General features: G+C 44.3%; 1 protein-coding gene across 5 annotated transcripts in view; it reads right to left on the reverse strand.

Annotated features, from left to right (window-relative positions):
- ATP8A1 (ATPase phospholipid transporting 8A1) overlaps positions 1 to 15,613 on the reverse strand; it is a 311,188-nt gene that overhangs the window by 246,330 nt on the left and 49,245 nt on the right. The window lies entirely within an intron of this gene.

Below are 15,613 nucleotides of genomic sequence, written 5' to 3' on the forward strand. Positions count from 1 at the left end.
ACAGCCATGAGTCTTCTTGGGAATGATGCAACAAGTTTTTCACACCTGGATTTGGGGATCCTCTGCCATGCTTTCTTGCACATCCTCTCCAGTTCCGTCAGGTTGGATGGTGAATGTTGGTGGACAGCCATTTTCAGGTCTCTATAGAGATGCTCAATTGGGTTTAGGTAAGGGCTCTGGCTTGGCCAGTCAAGAGTGGTCACAGAGTTGTTCTGAAGCCACTCCTTTGTTAATTTAGCTGTGTGCTTAGGGTCATTGCCTTTTTGGAAGGTGAACCTTCGGCCAAGTCTGAGGTCCAGAGAACTCTGGAAGAGGTTTTCATCCAGGATATCTCTGTACTTGGCCGCATTCATGTTTCCTTCAATTTTAACCAGTCCTGTCCCTGCAGCTGAAAAACACCCCCATAGCATGATGCTGCCACCACCATGGTAAAAGGGGAAATAAAAAAAAAACTCTTTAAAATCTTCTTCCTGAGCGAGTGTGAACGAGCTGAGTGTGACCTGAGCGTAAGTGCGAACTGTGGTAAGTGTGTGACTTGAAATTCAGTGACTTTAGATTCAGGGAGTTTCCAAGGGAGGTCTTACTGAATTGCTGTTATATTAATACTTTTTTTTTTTTTTTTTTAATTTATTTCTGCTTATATTATTGTCTGGTGCAATCCCCATTAGGATGTGCTCCACTATTGCCAATGCCATCCAGTGCACGTCTTGCCGCATGTATGAAATCCTTGAACAGCCGGTCGAGGGTGCATACTGCTGTGCGAGATGTGAGCACGTTGTGCATTTGGAAGCCCAGATACTGGATCTAAATGTGCAGCAGGCAACACTGAGATCCATAGACAATATGGAAAGGAGTCTTCTGCTCACTGAGCAGACGCTCAATGGGATAGATGAGGGGGGGATGCTAGGTTGGAGCTTCAGGACAATGAAGCAGCTAGCTGGGTGACAGTTAGAAGGCGGGGTAGAGGGAAGAGCACCAGGGAGGCTAGTCCTGATCTGGCACACCCCAATAAGTTTGCTAAGTTGGCAGATGAGGGGAGTGTTTGTGCAGGAGTAGCACTGCTGCAGCAAGGCATGTCCTCTGAAATCTGTCACAAAGACAGGGATCGTCGAACGGTGTGCTGCCTACCTGGCGCTCGAGTCCGACACATCGCTGATCGGGTTGACAGATTACTGGGAGGGGCTGGAGAGGATCCAGCGGTCATGGTGCAAATTGGCACAAATGACAAAGTTAGAGGTAGGTGGAAGGTCCTTAAAGATGATTTCAGGGAATTAGGCTGTAAGCTTAAAGCAAGGACCTCCAAGGTGGTATTTTCAGAAATACTTCCTGTACCACGTGCCACGCCAGAGAGGCAACGGGAGATTAGGGAGGTTAATAAGTGGCTCAGGAATTGGTGTAGGAAGGAGGGGTTTGGGTTCCTGCAGAACTGGGCCGACTTCTCAGTTGGCTACAGGTTCTACGCTAGGGACGGGCTGCACCTCAATGGGGAGGGTGCAGATGTGCTGGGGGAGAAAATGGCTAGAAGGTTGGAGGAGTGTTTAAACTAGGGACGGGGGGGGAGGGTATTCCTTTTATAGGAGGGGAAGACAGTGCAGATAGAGACCTGGGCACAAATAATGACATTGGGGGTGAAGGTGGCATGGGGGGTGGGGTTAGAACAGTTAATAATTTAAGAAAGAATAGAGGTACAAAGAGATACATAAAGTGCATGTATACTAATGCCAGAAGTCTCGCCAACAAAATGGAGGAATTGGAGTTAATGTTGTTGGAACATAATTATGACATGGTGGGGATATCTGAGACATGGCTGGATGAGAGCCACGACTGGGCGGTTAATTTACAGGGCTATAGTCTGTTCAGAAATGACCGAACAAATAAGCGAGGGGGAGGCGTGTGTTTATATGTAAAATCATCCTTAAAACCCATCCTTCGTGATAATATATATGAATCTAATGAAAATGTAGAGTCCCTGTGGGTAGAGATAAGGGGAGGGGGGAAAAATAATAAATTACTGATAGGGGTTTGTTATAAATCTCCAAAAATAATGGAAGCTACAGAGAATATCCTCATAAAGCAAATAGATGAAGCAGCGACTCAAGGAGAAGTCATTATTATGGGGGACTTCAACTACCCTGAAATACATTGGGGAACCGAAACCTGCATTTCCGGCAAAGGTAATAGGTTTCTGACAACGATGAGAGACAATTACCTTTCACAACTGGTTCAGGACCCAACAAGAGGGGGGGCACTGCTAGACCTAATATTAACCAACAGGCCAGACCGCATATCAAATGTAAGGGTTGAGGGTCACTTGGGTAATAGTGATCACAAATTAATAAGTTTTCATGTATCCTTTAATAAGATGTGTAGTAGAGGGGTTACAAGGACACTAAACTTCAGGAAGGCAAATTTCCAACGGATGAGAGATGATCTTGGTGTAATTAACTGGGACGATATCCTGAGACATAAAAATACACAAAGAAAATGGGAGACGTTTATTAGCATCCTGAATAGGACCTGTGCACAATATATACCGTATGGGAATAAACATGCGAGAAATAGGAGGAAACCACTATGGCTAAATAGAGCTGTAAGGGGCGCAATAAGAGATAAAAATAAAGCATTTAGAGAATTAAAGCAAGTAGGTAGTGATGAGGCATTAAATAAATACAGAAGATTAAATAAATTCTGTAAAAAGCAAATCAAGACAGCAAAGATTGAGACAGAGAGACTCATTGCCAGAGAAAGTAAAAATAATCCCAAAATATTCTTTAACTACATAAATAGTAAGAAGCTAAAAAATGATAGTGTTGGTCCCCTTAAAAATAGTCTGGGTGAAATGGTGGATGAGGATGAGGAAAAAGCCAATATGCTAAATGACTTTTTTTCAACAGTATTTACACAAGAAAATCCCATGACGGATAACATGATCAGGGATAAAAATTCTCCATTAAAGGTCACCTGCTTAACCCAGCAGGAAGTACGGCGGCGTCTACAAATCACTAAAATTGACAAATCCCCGGGCCCGGATGGGATACACCCCTGAGTACTGCAGGAATTAAGCACAGTCATAGATAGACCACTATTTTTAATCTTTAAAGATTCCATAATAACAGGGTCTGTACCACAGGACTGGCGTATAGCAAATGTGGTGCCAATATTCAAAAAGGGGACAAAAACTGAACTTGGAAATTATAGGCCAGTAAGTATAACCTCAACTGTGGGTAAAATCCTGGAGGGTTTTCTAAGAGATACTATACTGGAGTATCTGGAGAAGAATAACCTTATGACCCAATATCAACATGGGTTTACAAGAGACCGTTCCTGTCAGACTAATCTGATAAGCTTTTATGAAGAGGTAAGTTCCGGACTGGACCAAGGGAATGCAGTGGACGTGGTGTACATGGACTTTTCAAAAGCTTTTGATACGGTGCCACACAAAAGGTTGATACATAAAATGAGAACAATGGGGATAGGGGAAAATATGTGTAGGTGGGTTAAGAGCTGGCTCAGGGATAGGAAACAAAGGGTGGTTATTAATGGAGCACACTCGGACTGGGTCACGGTTAGCAGTGGGGTACCACAGGGGTCAGTTTTGGGCCCGCTTCTTTTTAACATATTTATTAATGACCTTGTAGGGGGCATAGAGAGTAGAATTTCAATATTTGCAGATGACACTAAACTCTGCAGGGTAATACAGAGGAGGACAATTTTATATTACAGGAGGATTTATGTAAACTAGAAGCTTGGGCTGATAAATGGCAAATGAGCTTTAATGGGGATAAATGTAAGGTCATGCACTTGGGTAGAACGAACAAGTTGTATAATTATGTGCTTAATTGTAAAACACTGGGCAAAACAGTCACTGAAAAAGACCTGGGTGTATGGGTGGACGACAAACTCACATTTAGTGGCCAGAGTCAAGCAGCTGCTGCAAAGGCAAATAAAATAATGGGATGCATTAAAAGAGGCATAGATGCTCATGAGGAGAACATAATTTTACCTCTATATAAGTCACTAGTGTGCGACCACACTTAGAATACTGTGTACAGTTCTGGTCTCCGGTGTATAAGAAAGACATAGCTGAATTGGAGCGGGTGCAGAGAAGAGCGACCAAGGTTATTAGGGAACTAGGGGGTCTGCAATACCAAGACAGGTTATTACACTTGGGGTTATTTAGTTTGGAGAATCGAAGGCTTAGGGGTGATCTTATTACAATGTATAAATATATGTGGGGACAATACAAAGACCTTTCTAATGATCTTTTTACTCTTAGATCTGTGACGGGGACAAGGGGGCATCATCTACGTCTGGAGGAAAGAAGGTTTAAGCATACTCACAGACGCGGATTCTTTACTGTAAGAGCAGTGAGACTATGGAACTCTCTGCCATATGATGTTGTAATGAGTGATTCACTACTAAAATTTAAGAAGGGACTGGATGCCTTTCTTGAAAAGTATAATATTACAGGGTATATACACTAGTCTCCTTAATATTGCGTTGATCCAGGGAGCTAGTCTGATTGCCGTATGTGGAGTCGGGAAGGAATTTTTTTCCCCAATGTGAAGCTTACTGTTGCCACATGGGTTTTTTTTGCCTTCCTCTGGATCAACATGTTAGGGCAAGTTAGGATAGGATATGGGTTGAACTAGATGGACTTAAAGTCTCCCTTCAACCTTAATAACTATGTTACTATGTTTCACTGTTGGATTTGTATGGGGCAGGTGATGAGCAGTGCCTGTTTTTTTCCCATACATACCGCTTAGAATTATCACCAAAAAGTTCTATGTTTGTCTCATCAGACCAGAGAATCTTATTTCTCATATTCTGGGAGTCCTTCATGTGTTTTTTTTTTAGCAAACTCTATGCAGGCTTTCATATATCTAGCACTGAGCAGATGCTTCTGTTGGGCCATTCTGCCATAAAGGACCGACTGGTGGAGGGCTGCAGTTATTGTTGACTTTGTGGAACTTTCTCCCATCTCCCTACTGCATATGTGGAGCTCAGCTACAGTGATCTTGGGGTTCTTCTTTACCTCTCTCACCAAGGCTCTTCTCCCACGATTGCTCAGTTTGGCTGGACAGCCAGGTCTACGCAGACTTCTGGTGGTCCCAAACTTCTTCCATTTAAGGATTATGGAGGCCACTGTGCTCTTAGGAACCTTGAGTACTGCAGAAATTCTTTTTGTAACCTTGGCCAGATCTGTGCCTTGCCACAATTCTGTCTCTGAGCTCCGTGGCCAGTTCCTTTGACCTCATGATTCTCATTTGGTCTGACATGTACTGTGAGCTGCGAGGTCTTATATAGACAGGTGTGTGCCTTTACAAAGCAAGTCCTATCAGTTTAATTAAACACAGCTGGACGCAAATGAAGAAGTAGAAACATCTCAAGGACTATCACTAGGAAATGGACAGCATGTGACATAAATATGAGAGTCTGGGCAAAGGGTCTGAATCCTTATGTCCATGTGTTATTTCAGTTTTTCTTTTTTAATAAATTTGCAAAACTACCGTACCCTACATTTCTGTTTTTCTTAGTCAAGATAGGGGCATAGTGTACATTAATGAGAAAAAAATTAAATTTACCAAATGGCAGCAATGAAAGAGTAAAACATTTAAAGGTGTCTGAATACTTTCCGTACCCACTGTATCTAAAGCGCTACAAAATATGATAGCACTATATAAGCAAAACATAATAAATAACAGAGGCGTTGCGCATGTGCAGGCTTATGGGTGAACATAGAGGCGTTTACCATGCAGGGAAATAGGCTTCAATACCAAAAAAAAAAAAGAACGGATGATGAAAATCTTTTTTTCCCCTGGCAGCCAGTGGTAGAGGAAAACTGTTTTTTTCTATACAATATAATTAAAAAAAGGTATCACTGTGGTGTAAAAGGGGTTCTCTGCGTACAGTGGAAATACCCCTAGCATGGACGCTGAATAACCAGAGCCTGGAAGGATCAAACAATCAAGAAATATATGAGCAAAAACAATTTAAAAAAAATCATTAGCAATGGAGAGGGGAGACTCAATGGGCGCCTCCTGGGACATAATCTTCGGATTGCCAGCATGAGACTAAAAAACGTTTTCCAACAAAAAAAACATCTGTTAGGCCGGATTCACATACTTTTATAGGAAATCACTGAATAGCCTACATGCGCTGGGGCTACATTTTTACGGTTAGCAGCATTTGTTATCCAGCTTTTTTTTTTTTTTTTTTTATCTCCGCTGTTTTACCTACCATCGTGTTTTTTAATAACAGAAAATAAAAAATGGTTGTAAATAATGCAGTGAAAAAAGCAGTCCTGTCATTTTGCAGCACACGCTGTATTGTAAGCATGTACGCCATTCATATACATAGACATTTGATGACGGAGGGGCCGTCCGGGCCCTGACGGGTGCGGAGCTTGTTCACCCTCTGCAGGCTGGCACCGAGCCGGATGTCGGGCTGCGGCACCATGATGTCAGTGTTTGCAGTCCTGATTAGGTTACTGGTTAATTGTGCAATTTGATGGAGTCAGCATTCAGAGACAGTGCTGGAATAACAGCGCCCCGGCCTCTCCGCACCCTTTACACGCCGATTACAGAGCTGGAACGTCTGCAAACAAACCACATGGTAAAGAACCATCTAGTGCCAAGTCTGCCATAAATCATGTGGAGTAATGTGCTTGCACAAAGGAGCAAATCAAGCAGGTAGTTAAGGTATAAAAACGATAAAAATTCTCATCCACCCCCCGCCGCTGCCCTGCCCGGTCACTACTTCCTGTACAGTGATGCCATCCGATGTGACCATCTGCACGAGGCAGGAGATCCCCCTTTTTTCTTGTTTGTAGCCCCTTGCAAGCAACCACAGGATTGCAACCTGTAGACGGTGTATAGCAAGTTACAATCTTGTCAGGGCCTTAAATTATTTTTTTTTTCCCCCATTTTATTCTCCCAATAAATCTAAAATCACAAATTTCACATTTATATTATAAGATCATGAATAATTTCCTTTACAATCCACAAACACTTGTTACTTTGTGTTGGTATATCAGTAGGCTGAGCAAACGATGGGGTCAAACTAACTTGAAAGGACAGGAAAGGAAAGATACTGTCTGCAATCTGCCAAAAAACCCTACCAAAAATAATGTCCAACTCTTCTGATAACAAAATTAACCCTGAAGTCACTAGACTTCTCCCACTATATCAGCACTCTGGAATATTCTGAGACAGAGCAAAAAGAGGCCAATCTAATAAAGGACAAAAAGGCAAATTGGCAAATACAGATAAAGAGTGGAAATTCAGCACAGCCCAGCCGGGCTGGCTGACCACACAAAAACTGAGTTGACCAACAAGAGCAAGTATGAACATTAGCACAAAACAAACTTAACTTGAGATGACTGGAGCAGAGCTGAAGTCCAAGACCTGAGAAACAGACTGAATCACCAGCAACAGGATAGGGCGTTGGCTGTCTTATATCCAGTCTGATACTCCAGAGATCCAATCACTATCCTCCTCATCAGGTGGCAGACCATTACCAATTAAACTAACCTCACTACCTCCTGTCACTACCAGAGGGAGAACGGAAGGAGAACTCACAGCTGGTGGAGCAGAAAATGAGCTCATAACACAGCTCCATTAATTCTGCAATGTAATAAAGACACCTTCATCATTATCCCTATTAAGGCTCATAATCTAGACTCCTTATCCGTATGTGTGGCGCCCCTGAGGGTCCAGTCACCACAGAGGTACTGCACACCTCACCCAGAGGTGTGGTATCCCACAGCCAGATAAGGTGAGTGCACCCGACCAGACTCCAACACCCACATCCCACACACACCAGTAGTGTAGCAGAGCACCCTTTATAGCTCCTTGCTTGGAACACGAAGAGTGCTGGGAGGTGGGAAGAGCGTAGATTAGGAGGGAGAATCTTAGGATAGAAAGCAAGGTTAGTTCCCTCAGAGGGAGGGAAGTAGACAGACGTGTTCTGCGCAGCTCCTGACTTGCACCAGGAGTTGCCGGACGAAGTGGACTTAAACGGAAGGTTCTCCATTGGAAGGATTGGTTCTTCTAGAGACACAGTTGGAAAGTGTATCCCATGGGTCTCGTTCCACGCTGACCGCTGTCAGGTGGAGGAAGGAACCAGACTGGTCACAAAGGGAACGGCCCCTAGCCTAGATCGCATTCTTCAGGGTGCCACTAGCAAGCCGACAGCTTCGGCTACTTTATGGACCATCGCCCCCTACCACAGTTAGTCCGACTGGAAAGGCACTATATAGAATCACAGAAAAGGTGAGGCATTGTCGGAACAGGATTCGCAGCTGCTGGAGTGAAGTGCTGGAGTGGAAGGAATCAGTTTATGCAGCAAATTGTTTGGTAACGGCCAGGAAAGGCACACACTGACCGTGAAAGCTGGAAAGGTGCATTTCATTTTATCTGGAAGTTGGCTGGACCCCTCACCTGGAGAACACAGTATTGAAGCGGGTATCTGTGTGCACCAGAACTGTGAGTAAAGCCCATTGAACTACATGCAATTGTGTCTTCCACGTACTTTCCGCGCCTCACACCCATTCATATACCTAGACATTTGATGGCGGAGGGGCCGTCTGGGCCCTGACGGGTGCGGAACTTGTTCACCCTCTGCAGGCTGGCACCGAGCCGGATGTCGGGCTGCGGCACCATGATGTCAGTGTTTGCAGTCCTGATTAGGTTACTGGTTAATTGTGCAATTTGATGGAGTCAGCATTCAGAGACAGTGCTGGAATAACAGCGCCCCGGCCTCTCCGCACCCTTTACACGCCGATTACAGAGCTGGAATGTCTGCAAACAAACCACATGGTAAAGAACCATCTCGTGCCATGTCTGCCATAAATCATGTAGAGTAATGTGCATGCACAAAGGAGCAAATCAAGCAGGTAGTTAAGGTATAAAAAAGATAAAAATTCTCATCCACCCCGGCCACTGCCCTGCCCCTACTTCCTGTACAGTGATGCCATCCGATGTGACCATCTGCACGAGGCAGGAGATCCCCCTTTTTTTCTTGTTTGTAGCCCCTCGCAAGCAACCACAGGATTGCAACCTGTAGACGATGTATAGCAAGTTACAATCTTGTCAGGGCCTTAAATTATTTTTTTTTTTCCCATTTTATTCTCCCAATAAATCTAAAATAAAAAAATGAAGCTAATCTGCAATTGGTCCTCATTAAATATTTCCTATTGGTTTGTGTCTCCAGCAGCCATGCGCACAATGTGTCTCCATGGAAACAGACAACAAACTGCATAGTATAACCTGGCAGGGAAAGTTCACATACAACTTTAAAAATTCTTTTTTTTTTGGTTAAATGCAGGCTACGGCTACGTATTTGTTATGCATATTTTTATGTATATTTAATGTTAAGCCAATTTTATCTGTATTTGGAAAAAACTGCGGTAAAAATGCTGAAAAGATTCACATGCTGTATGTCTCCACAAGACAATAACTGAAAAGAAAAAAAAAAGGGTTGTGTGAAGATTTTAGAAAGCTCAGTCATTTTGCGGTTACTGTAAAATGCTGCATTTTTTTCCCGAATAAAAAAAAAAAGCTGTAAAAACGCATCAAACACATGTGACCAAGCACTTATACCTATGCCAGTGGTCTCATACCTTATACTAAGATACACCGGGTGGATGAGCCAAAATCAACACCGGTACGTAGGGAAAGAGACTTCACGATTACACTCCAGGGGATATTTGCTGACCGTCTCCGCTGAGATGCAGCAAAATGAGGCCCTAAAAACCATTGACTCGGGGGGCTGAATACAAATGCACGCCACAAGTTTCACATCTATATTATTTATATTATAAGATCATGAATAATTTCCTTTACAATCCACAAACACTTGCTACTTTGTGTTGGTATATCAGGGAGGTTGTTCCAAACATCTGGAGGACTAACCGCAGATCTTCTTTGGATGATCCCAGACAGACTCAGCAATGTTGAGGTCAGGGCTCCCTGGGGGTCATATAATCACTTCCAGGACTCCTTGTTCTTACTTACACTGAAAACAGCTCTTAGGCTAGTTTCACATTGGCGGACGTAGGGCTGCGGACTTCCTCCGTGAAGCCCCGCCGCACCTCCTCCAGTTAGCTCCGCCTATTTCTGCATGCAGCCTGCGTACCCTATCTTTAACATTGGGTACGCAGGCCGTGCCGCAGTATGCGGATGCCGCCGTGTGCTTCGTTTTGACGGTGCGGCGACCTGTGTAGAACGCATCATGTTGGAATTTTATGCGGGCACCACATCGTCAACACGACGCAAGCGGCGGCATCTGTATACTGCAGCACGGCCTGCGTACCCAACGTTAAAGATAGGGTATGCAGGCCGCAAGAAGCCGCATGCAGAAATAGGCGGAGCTAGCCGGAGGAGGCGCAACGGGGTGGAGCTTCACGGAGGAAGTCCGCAGCCGTGCGACCGCAAATGTGAAACTAGCCTTAATCACATCGTCTGTAAGTTTGGGGTTATTGGGGAGCCTTCAATGCTGAGAAATAAAGGAAAATACTCATCCATCTTGCAATACCATCAGGGAGACGTCTGATGGGCCTTAAACTTATTCTGCAGCAGGACGACCCCAAACACGCAGAAAATGTTAATAGCCATCACCAGTGTAAAGAAGAACACGTCGTCCTGGAAGTGATGACGTGGTCTCTGTGGTTTATAGTATGGTCTTGGCTTTATACACAATATCGAATAAATGATTGTTGATAAAACCGCCTAACATACAGAAAAATTCTCAGAGAACTTCTCAAAGAACATAAGACTGGCACTGAGACATTTGGAAATCTGACAAAAAGAAAAGAAAAACAAGAGAAAAAAAATTCTGGACCGAGTGCATGAGCGGCACGGCACTGTCAGGGGAACGTACACAAGATGACAAAGGTCTCCCTAGAGGCCCCGGCAAGGTTCTCGTCTACCGAGCTCCCCAAAGCACGTCTGTGCTGCCGCTACCTGAGCGGAATACATTCTAGGCTGCAACAAAGCAACATGTACAACATAATGTCAGAGAATTGCAGCAGTGAATTCAGCACCGACGCTCGAGAACAGCTCAAACACACAAGACCACAAAGGCAGGGCTAGAATCGGGAAAATCCACCCTCTTCATAAAGTCACGGTATAAAATCAGTTAGGCAGTGCACATGTACCGGAACTCTCGCGGAAATTACCGCGAGAATTCCGGAATTCCATTCCGCGGGAAAATCGCATTTTAAATTCCCGCGATTTTCCCACGGAAAAACTAGCATTTTGCAAGCGTAATTAGCTTGCAAAATGCTAGCGTTTTCCAAGCGATCTGTAGCATCACTTGGAGAACTGATTGACAGGTTGGTCACACTCGTCAAACACAGTGTTTGACGAGTGTGACCAACTTTTTACTATTGAGGCCGCCTATGCAGCATCAGTAGTAAAAGATAAAATGCAAATAAAAAAAAAAAAAAATGTTGTTATTCTTACCCTCCGACGTCCCGCGCATCCGTTCCCAGTAATCCTTTGCGAAAATGCCCGCGATGACGTCCGTACTCGCGGGATCGCGATGTCTCGCGGTAATTCGCGATGACGTCGCGCGAATGACCGCGAGAGTTCGCGATCCCACGAGAACGGACGCCATCGCGGACATTTTCGCAAAGGACTACTGGGAACGGGAGCGTGAAGTGAAGCGGGAAGGCTGCGCGGGACGTCGGAGGGTAAGAATAACAATATTTTTTATTTTAAATTCTATTTTTTACAGGGATATGGTACCCAAAGCCCGGAGGACAGTCTCCTCTCCTCCGGACCATGGGTACCATCCGCAAATGTTCTGCTTACTTTCCGCATGGTTTGCACAGCCACACGCGGGAAGTAAGCGGAACAATGCATTCCTATGGGTGCGGGATCGCCGCGATTCCGCAAATTAATGAGCATGCTGCGTTTTTTACCGCGAAGCGATTCCGCCGCGGTAAAAACTGCAGCATTAGCACAGCATTGCGGAATCCCATAGGAATGCATGGGATGCTTATTTTTCGCGTTTTCGCGGCAAAATCGCGCGGTTAAAACCGCCGTGGAAACGCGAAAAAAACGCCACGTGTGAACTCAGCCTTAGTGTTTGGGGAGACATTGGTAGGATCAGGTGTAGAAGATCACGGGAGAATCAATATTTATTCACCGACTGACCAAGTATAAAAGGTTTATAGTAGTAAGGTTGGAAGAAGACAAGAGGCCATCAAGTTCAACCTATAACCCATCAAAGGCAAAAACCCCATCAGGCAGAGGCCAATTGCCCCATATTAGGGGAAAAAGCTCCACATATGGCAATTATACTAAACTGATGGAGTGTGTGGTGTGCAATGAAGTCGTCCCAGCATAATTGCTAATTGTTCAGGGTCCAACGGCTGAGAACAGCACTGATCCCAAAGAGCGGAGGCTATGGGCTCTGCAGTGTGAATGGAGCAGTACTCCTGCATCCTCTGTGCTCCATTCACAATCTATGGTACTGCCATAAATGAACGCCATCCCCCATCAAGGCCATCCCACTACTCCGTATGTATAGTGCAACAGGTAAGGAAAAGACGTTGGATCCAAAACAAAGAAAATGAAGCGATTCGGCACCATCATTAAGTTTGTGTGAAGATTACAATGTTGCGCTTTGCACATCCAAAAAAGGTCTGTGAACCACAGCAGTAATCAGCTTCTCGGACCCCAGGGGAAAGAATTGTGGGTCCAATGTAGAGAAAAGCGTCACTGAACGTATAAAAACACTTCTTTACTAATGTCCTTTAAAACATATCAGCAGGGAGAGAGAAGGAGCAGGCGCAGCTGATAAGATGACGGCCGTTTCGCGTATAGACGCTTCCACCGGTCTGATCAGAAGGGGTTTTATATGGACAGTGCCTATTTTCTCTAGTTTTGGAAGAAAAAGAAGTTACTTTATAAAAACGAAACGCACAATTAAAGGAATATTCCCACCATATAAAGTGATAGCTTATCAGCGACATCACCTTACAATCAGCGACATCACCTTATGATCAAATGGAGCACAACCTCTGGTCACCCCACCATTCATGTCAACGAAAACTCAGAATTGTTTCCTCTTTACTTTTTTGGGGGGACTGGGAGAGACTCTGTACAGGGAACATTTATAAGGAGACATATTGCTAAATTATTTCTGTGGCCACCTACTTTTCAGGATTGGTGGGGTCCTAACAATATGCCATCACTTTACAAGACTGAGAATCCCCCACTGGTGACTATATTTTTGCTAAATATTTCTCCAGTTACATGTCAGTTATAAGGTGGGTAAGTGATCCCAAGTGGCCTGTCACAGAGATTTGCCCAAGGTTCTCACTCTTGTCCCACTCCTGGCTGACAGCACAGATAAGGTAAAGTGTGACATAAAGGAAGATACAACATGCCAGGGGTCAGATAGCCCCTGGAGAGGAAACAACGCTCCAAAAAGTACTCTAAAAATAAGAATTTACAACCCACTAGCTCAGTGGTTAGCACTGTAGCCTTACCAAGGACAACATCAACAAGGAGTTTGTATGTTCTTCCACAGTTGGCGAGAAAGTCTCCGCCGGGTTCTCCAGTTTCCCACACTCCAAAGACATACTGATAGGAAATTTAGAATGTGAGCCCCAATGGGGACAGCGATGATGACGTCTAAAAAGTGCAATCTCTATATATAAATCTGAGTGTGTGTGTGTATATATCACCAATCAATCACGAAGCATCTTTCATTTCACCAGAGCTGTGTAAAAGAAGATGAGCTGTGATTGGTTGCTATGATCAACAGTTTTCCTTGCAACCAATCACTAAGCATCTTTCATTTCACCAGAGCTGTTTTGGTTGCTATGAGCAACTTTTCCCTCTCCAGAAAACACCTCAGCAGACCTGACATCATGGGAGAAATCTAGCATTCCCGGAAATATAAGCTCCCAGCCATTGTCTGCCCCTCAAAAAGGAGCAGAGAGCGCATGACAGAAATGAATCACCCCCTCCCTGCCTATATACTCATCACACATCCTCCATCCTATAGGCACATCTTCCCTCTTAAAGGGATCATTGGTATGGAAGTCAGGGCAAATCCATCCAGCGCTCTGATACTGACCCCAGGCCTCTCTTTTTTTTAAAATCAGATGATTTTTATTTAAAAGTTGTCAGCATGAAACTTTGACAATACATTTAACTTTAGCATATAATATAAACCATGTTCAACCTGACAGGCGATATAACTGTACTTACATCCTAAATCCCCTACCCTCCCCCCATCCACCCTAACCCCATCCCTTTAAATCATTGCACTTATCACACACCATGTCACATTTTTAATCTTTTTTCCAGACAGCCACTTAAGATCCCTTTTTAAAGGTACAAACACAGAGGGTCAAGGGCGCGTAGGTAGACGCATTCTTTCTCTCATAAGAGCCTCCGAAGCCAGGCCTGGGCGCTCCATCCAGCCACCCCACACATTCTCAAACTGCATGTGTTGACCTATTTTCGCATATATGTTCTGTTCCATCAAAATAATAAAGTTAACCTTATTAATCAGTTCCTGTCTAACTGGCGGATTGTCATCTAACCAGTGGGCCACGATGAGCTTTCTGGCAGCATATAGGATTCTGGCTATGGTCAGCTTCCCCCACTCATCAACTGCAATATCCTACATGCATCCCAATACACACGTCAGCGGGTTCCTTATAAGATCCACTCCCATCACCTTCTGAGTCAAATTAAGTGTTTGTACCCAAAAGTTCTGTAGGGCAGGGCAGGACCACATCATATGTAGGAGATCTGCCCCATCCTCAGAGCAACGCGGGCAGCAAGATTCTCACATCAGGCCTGCCCTCTTCCTCCAGACCGGGGACCTGTATACCCTTATGTATTAGGTAGAGTTGTGAGACTCTCCTGGCTTCACTCATAGAGACCTTGGGGATGAATTGTAATACACTCTCACACTGAGAATCCAAGATTGGTCCCACATCCTCCTGCCATTTTTCTCTGGACTTAGCCAGGTGCCTTACTAGGAATGAATCCAAAAAACCCTATATACGAGGAAGATGAAACCCCTAGTGCCCCTCGACTCCAGGCCTCTCTTAAGGGGATCTCCTTTATGGAAGTGAGGGCAAATCCCTCAGCGCTCTGATTCTGACCCCAGGCTTTTATTATAGGGATCATTGGTATGGAAGTTAGGGCAATTTCACTCAGCGTTCTGGTTCTGACCCCAGGTCTCTCTTAAAGGGATCCCTGGTATGGAAGTTAGGGTAAATCCCTCAGCACTCTGATTCTCACCCCAGGCTTCTATTAAAGGGATCATTGGTATGGAAGTCAGGGCAAATCCACTCAGCACTCTGGTTCTGACCCCAAGCTGACGGGATGATGTGAGATATTATGGGTAGTAGTCCGGTAAGCTCTGGCTGACGGGATGATGTGGGATATTATAGTGAACGTGGCTATGCGGAGTGGGTGGGGCTATACACTCAGCTAATATATATATATATATATATATATATATATATATATATATATATATATATATATATATATATATATATACACACACACACACACACACTCACTGGCCACTTTATTAGGTACACCATGCTAGTAACGGGTTGGACCCCCTTTTG

This window comes from Dendrobates tinctorius, unplaced genomic scaffold (genome assembly GCF_039654945.1).
Source record: "Dendrobates tinctorius isolate UK_male_01 unplaced genomic scaffold, ASM3965494v1 ptg000079l, whole genome shotgun sequence".
In the NCBI taxonomy this organism is placed as follows: Eukaryota; Metazoa; Chordata; class Amphibia; order Anura; family Dendrobatidae; genus Dendrobates; species Dendrobates tinctorius.